This window comes from Triticum aestivum, chromosome 1D (assembly GCF_018294505.1).
Source record: "Triticum aestivum cultivar Chinese Spring chromosome 1D, IWGSC CS RefSeq v2.1, whole genome shotgun sequence".
Lineage (NCBI taxonomy): Eukaryota > Viridiplantae > Streptophyta > Magnoliopsida > Poales > Poaceae > Triticum > Triticum aestivum.
In genome coordinates this window covers 446,303,943-446,309,985 of record NC_057796.1, presented here as the reverse complement: position 1 = coordinate 446,309,985, position 6,043 = coordinate 446,303,943, and the positions used below count along the sequence as shown (strand labels likewise).

Genomic DNA, 6,043 nt, shown 5'->3' with positions numbered 1-6,043 from the left:
TGATGAACCAATTATCACAGTAACTTCAACTCCATCATGGACACTATCTATTTTCAAAAAACAACAAGGATCGACTAAATAGATAAAGCAATTATCTTATACACAAACAGAAAGACTATATCTACATATCTAAACAGAAAGACTTCATAATTGGCTTCTATCTTACCAATGTAATCGACACCTATAATTGACTCACAAATATTAAAGCCTAACCCGAACCAAAATGGAGGTCACAATCTATTACCTTGACATAAGAAGTACCAACATAAAAAATATAGGCAAAACCATTTGGAACCTCGATAACAAGAGTGGTGGTTACATAAGAAGTGGTTTCACCATTTGAGAGAGTGTGGCCATGAGTTTACTGCTTAGGTTTCACCAAAGCATTCAAAACTAACATGTTGATTGGACAACGTGAAGAGCTACAAATATTTACTGGTGCAAGTTTGAAGAAAATGATTCAATAAATAGGCGCTTGTAGTGAAACAACTGGGAAAATGTTTCAATAAATAGGCGCTTGTAGTGAAACAACTGGGAAAATGTTTCAATAAATAGGCGCTTGTAGTGACTCATGATATAACCACTAAATCTTCTCTAGCCTTCAATTGAATGTACTATTTTAGAATTAAAAAATTGCACACAAGAGCATGTAAGAGGCTCAAGTACCTCTATCAAGACCAAAAGCAACACATAAAAGGCGTATCAAAGAGTTCACAGGTTTCCCAGTTCATGGATACATTCCTGCAACATAAATGATCCAGCAATAGGTACCTTTGTCAAGCAAATGCTTCACATTATACCTAATCGTATTTAAGTGCCAGGAGGTTAGCAGGGAATTTCTAAATAACTGGATATGAAAGAGAAGTAAAACAAAGCAACACATATGGCCTTTTGAAGGGGGCAAGTAGATCAATGCTACCTCTGCATATAAAATTAGGCATGTTTATGGGAGACGCAGCGTGCCGGCTGGATCCCCTCTGCTATGGCAAAAGCGGCAACCTGCACGACAGGAGATGGAAGGAGCATCAGTGTGTGTGTGTGTGTGTGTGTGAGAGAGAGAGAGAGAGAGAGGCTAAGACAAATCGGCACCACGAAGGGGAGCCGCACTGGCAGAAGGAGGCTCACCTCATCACGATGCCCTCATCAGCCCCTATATGGCGGCGGCCTCCGGTGCGGTCTGCTGGCAGATAAGCAAAATCCAGTAACCAACAGAGCACCGACGACCTGCTTGAATATATGCAATCCTCAATTGACATGAGCTATATATAAGTGAGCAATTCAAAAATCCATTATAGCAAGTTTTAGCCTCCTGGCTTGTTTAAGTAGTGAACCACTAATTAATTTTATTATCCTGGTTTGTGTAATTAGCTCCATTGTAGAAAGATTCATCCTGGGTTGTTTAATTAGGGAGCCACAAATTCATTCTAGCATCCAGGTTTGTTCAATTAGTGAGCCACTAATTATTCAATCAACCGAGCAGTAGATACACACAATCAGTGATATATATGCAACACTAATGCAACCATTACTTGCGTTGCTCTCATCATGACACACATCATCTGCTTGTCATGGCAACACACTTACACTGATGTACATGGCATCAGGTTTCAGCATCCATGATGCAAAAATAGCAAGTAAAGCTACATGTATGCTACCTTACTTGATTTAAACAAAATATATGACTTCACTAATCTTATTTTCTCAGAAAACCAATGTTCTTTTTAGTTCCATGTAAAAAATAGTATTGTCATAAGAAAATAATCAATTGATCATTTGCTAAGAAGTATCCATTTATCCCATACAACAAATTAAAGCAAAAAGAGAGAAACTAAAAATGAGCATAAAGGAACACTAAAAATAGACAGATCAGAGGAGGAGGGGAAGTTAGTACGTGAAGAGAGCTGGGGGAGGAAAAAGAGAGGATAAGGGCTCACCGAAGGACAAGTAGGGCGGCGGTGAGGGGTGCCTGGCGGCACGGGAACAGGAGAAGCCTTCTCTTGCTGGACGCCGCGTGCTCCCGTGCGGCATGAACCTCGCCCGTGCCCCTCCTCGACCCTGTATTGACCTCCTCCGCTCTTCTCTGGTGGCAGCAGGACCAGCCCCGTGTGGCTGTGCTCCTCGGGTGACCGTGACCGCTACCGCTGCCCCTATGCTAACCGATGCTGTCAATGACAAGGAGAAACCTACAGAAATATATTTGTTGCTTTAGAAAAATCGACAACACATGCATGAAAGACCAAAATCTGAAAACTGTGCAAGAACATGGATGTAGAAATTAAGGGCACAATCTCACATTCCTCAAGCAATCAATTTACATGGTCTATAAAATTGCAGCGTCTTACTAAAATACAATCAAATAGAGCAGCTCAGATCGAGCGGCCGCTATATTCTTTTAGGCTCCACTAATTGTGAGGATACATGTGTAGAGTCACACGATTGAAACAATGAAAATAATAGATCATTGCGTACTAAACGAAATTACATTTTCCAATTTGAAGGTATGTTAGTGCTCTCAGCTACCTAAACCGGCTCCCCGCTCAAACCAACGCATCCACTTGTACAATCCATAATATATCAAATCACACACTAACTCACAATTAACCCAACAGAGAAAGCCAATGAATGATGGAGAGGGGATTTTGGTAGTGCAGAAGAGGGTAATTTTATACCTACTATGTTGACCCGAGTGCCGAAGAACACTGCCACGGTGGCGTCGACCTGAGAGGAGGTAGGCAGGGAGCACATGTCAGGAAGTAGGCAGGGAGCACAGGTAGCAGGAAGAGGAGATATCTCACTATCTCCTGTTATCACTGATTTCCATAGTCCAATCAGATCATTTCTCTCTCAGCAAAATAGACAACGATATTCTGTTGTCTGAAGATATTCTCAAAAGGAAATGGCATTTTCATCTTTAAAAGGGTCAAAGATGAACCTATAATGTGAATGTGTATACGTATGTTCCAGAAGCGATCACCAATTTTAACTGATTTGTGAAGTTCACCTTTGTAAGAAACCAAACCATACTAAATGAAGCTACTGCCATTAGCACTGCCAGAAAAATGCTAATACTTCTATCAGCGATAGGAGGATACCTTGGAGAACAACAAAGCATTACATATAACTAAAGCGCATATATGTGAAATATTTGTACTAAAGCCAAACTGTAGTTACTTTTTCAAATGATTGTTTGACTGCAGATATATGTTGATTTTATATACAAGCAGTATGGTATGCAGAAGTAGATATAAACAGCAATATCCCAGATGTAGACTATTTGAATTCTAATAATCAGGTATTATACCCCAGAATTAAATTTCCAAAAACTATACCAAATTTGGTTTGGATTTGTGCATAAATCTTGGTGCCCTTGCTCCATGGAGCACCAATTCAGTGTCCAATATATACTGTATCAGTAGTGTTCTCCCTTAATGTTTCAAAACAACAGATTTATGTTATACAGGAGATGTAGTTGTGAAATGAGCAGCAGCGAGAGTATCCAAGAATCAAATGGAGCATCTGAATTACCTGGGTGCTCACTGAAATAAATTGTGCAGAGACCACAAAGAAATGTTTCAAGGCATTGCTCTTCATCGTAGCTGATCAAGCGCTGAAAATCATCCTCTACAGACAGAATCTCTCCAACAACCAGAGCATCCACATGAGCCATCGTACAAGCAGACTTGAGTATGATTATCCTGCCATCAAAACCAAGATGAGAGAGCGTAGAGCCCTGCACCCACTTAAAACTAACTTCCTGTCCAGATTGCTATGCCCAAATCGATTCAAGCATGTGACAAAGGGCAGTCACCTGTCTTGGCTAGTGGGTTTCAGAGAAGTTGTGTAGTTTCTAGACCAACAGACAACCGACCATGTCTCCGGTTGTGCTAGGTGAATCCGGACCTTGGGCAGGTTATCAAATTTTAGAAAGAATTAAACTGGAGAACCCCACAAAATTATGTAGCTGGTAAGGCTGGAGGATGTATATTACCTGGTCGACTGAGAAGTGCCAAAGACCAGTCCATCACTACATTCGCCAAGGGACACAACACCTTAAAGGGCAAGCGAAGGCAACTAAATTTAGCAATAAGGGGTCTACTTATCCACGGAGATTAGGAGGGGAAACAACAATCAATTTGGTCAAGAAGAAGGCAAATTGAAACAGGGTCAAACAACCTGTGAGTGTATCTTGGGGCTGGATAAGCACAAGTAAGGAAGAAAGCAAGTAACTTTGACTCCCGGATACAACACCCTTGCGCAGCCCAAGAGAATCAACATACATGAGCCAAGCACATACCAAGCAGAATAAGGGATTTTGTCAATTAATAATAATAGTTTTGTATTTTTCTACTAAGTAGAGCTCCAGGCTAAACTTTTCGCTATTGATTGACCTAACAAACCATAACCACGCTAAATTGTAGGGTTTAGAACTCCAGGATAAAATACCATGCTTTTTCAGTAAAATACCATGTTTATTTCACCAATGAAACCATAACCATGGAGTAAAACTAATCTATGGCTATTTTTTAACAGAGGGAGTACATGATAACATACACAACCATCATTTCTACGAAAAATAAGCATGGGTATACAAATGGAGAAGCTTACCATTTTTCCTTATCTTGCAAGAAATTATCTTCTTGGTACTTGAAGCATGAGACAATTTGTCTTTCTTGATCAATCTACAGAGATTATAAGATTTGCATTCCGTTAGAAATCGAAATCCCAACCTTCGCTAACTTAACCAGACACATAAAGTAGAGTGCAAAGAAAATAAAAAATAAACCCAAATGATACAAGCTAGGACGGCGCATTAAGGATGCGATATATGATTAATAAGAGGAAGGGTTGGTTATATATATTTTAAAGCGGAGAGAGAGGGGGAGATCCTTTATTGCAATTGTTCTTCTAATTCTTGGACTGTTTGAGTAAACATAGCTGATAAAATATTAGAATAAAATTAGCATTTATACTCAGATTCTATCATGTTATTCCTCAGACATCTTGTGGCTCGTTAAAAGGATCACATATATGAAGTAACAGAGGCCTTTGTTATTTGGTAATCTCTCATGTGGCCATTAATCAATCATATACATATTAGCCACGACAAAAGAGCTATGCACATTATCTACCCTACTTCTCTACCTAGACCAGTTGGTGTTATGTGTGGTTGTAGATAATAAAGTACATCATCACACCTTTGATCCATAGGTTAAGGTAGCCTTCCACCTCAATCATCACATCAAATCTCTTTCTATGAGCTGAGAGGAGAAAACCATCAAACATGGGATAATAAAAATGGATTCACCATGAAAGAGTAAGGACAGACTTGGTACCTCTGGTTCATTGCAGATCAAGATGAGGCAAGGATGCATTGGGGATGGAGATGGAACTGCTGCTGTTCAACAACCATCCACAAGAAGAGGTGATTCCGCAGTAAGGATCGGGTACCCGTATCGCGTCCGCTGGTTCCTCATGATGGATCCCCTCACAGAAGACATGACGATGGCGCGTCAGCCTCGTCGCCCGCAGCACCCATCTTCTTCTGTCTAGATGGGCGGCGTGAGGTCGAGGATGACCCACTGCTTCTAACCCTGACTGCAATTCACCGCAGTTAATCTACACAATAAGATCTTGTTCACCAGATCTGAAAACGAATGACAAAAAGGTTCAGTATCAAGACCTGAGCATACACCCATAGAAAAAGAAGGCATGGAAATTGTTTGTCAACATCCAACCAGTATATATATAGAACCAGAAACACAAAATAGCTGCAAGACCAAATAAAAAGGCATCAACAACACACTTATGTAAAATAGTGCAAAGTAAAAAATCAATCATATATTGTACACTGTAGTAGGAGAGATGTTTATTATCGAGTCCATGACTGTATTTGCAAGCTACTGTGAGAACAAAGGAATCTGACCAGGATTTTTTTTCATCTTCTCCAATAACAACAGAAAAAAGAGATACAACCAGCTCTCCTAGATGTATATATCTAGCAATTAAAATCACTGTAAGAAGGAACCTGGTAAAAGCAGCCATA

General features: G+C 40.0%; 3 long non-coding RNA genes across 3 annotated transcripts; all 3 read right to left on the bottom strand.

The window, feature by feature from the left end:
• Window positions 1–391: 391 nt before the first annotated feature.
• On the bottom strand, window positions 392–1,984 carry LOC123174170 (uncharacterized). The gene is made up of 4 exons (XR_006486819.1): window positions 1,935–1,984; window positions 1,126–1,224; window positions 920–999; window positions 392–741 (listed from the first exon to the last, which is right to left on the bottom strand). It is a non-coding gene; the product is annotated as an uncharacterized lncRNA (long non-coding RNA).
• An 87-nt stretch (window positions 1,985–2,071) lies between these two features.
• LOC123174150 (uncharacterized) lies at window positions 2,072–3,428 on the bottom strand. The gene is made up of 3 exons (XR_006486806.1): window positions 3,330–3,428; window positions 2,670–2,718; window positions 2,072–2,183 (listed from the first exon to the last, which is right to left on the bottom strand). It is a non-coding gene; the product is annotated as an uncharacterized lncRNA (long non-coding RNA).
• Window positions 3,429–3,972: 544 nt separating this feature from the next.
• On the bottom strand, window positions 3,973–5,388 carry LOC123174159 (uncharacterized). Its single transcript, XR_006486810.1, has 4 exons — window positions 5,334–5,388; window positions 5,196–5,258; window positions 4,606–4,679; window positions 3,973–4,049 (listed from the first exon to the last, which is right to left on the bottom strand). It is a non-coding gene; the product is annotated as an uncharacterized lncRNA (long non-coding RNA).
• Window positions 5,389–6,043: the final 655 nt, after the last annotated feature.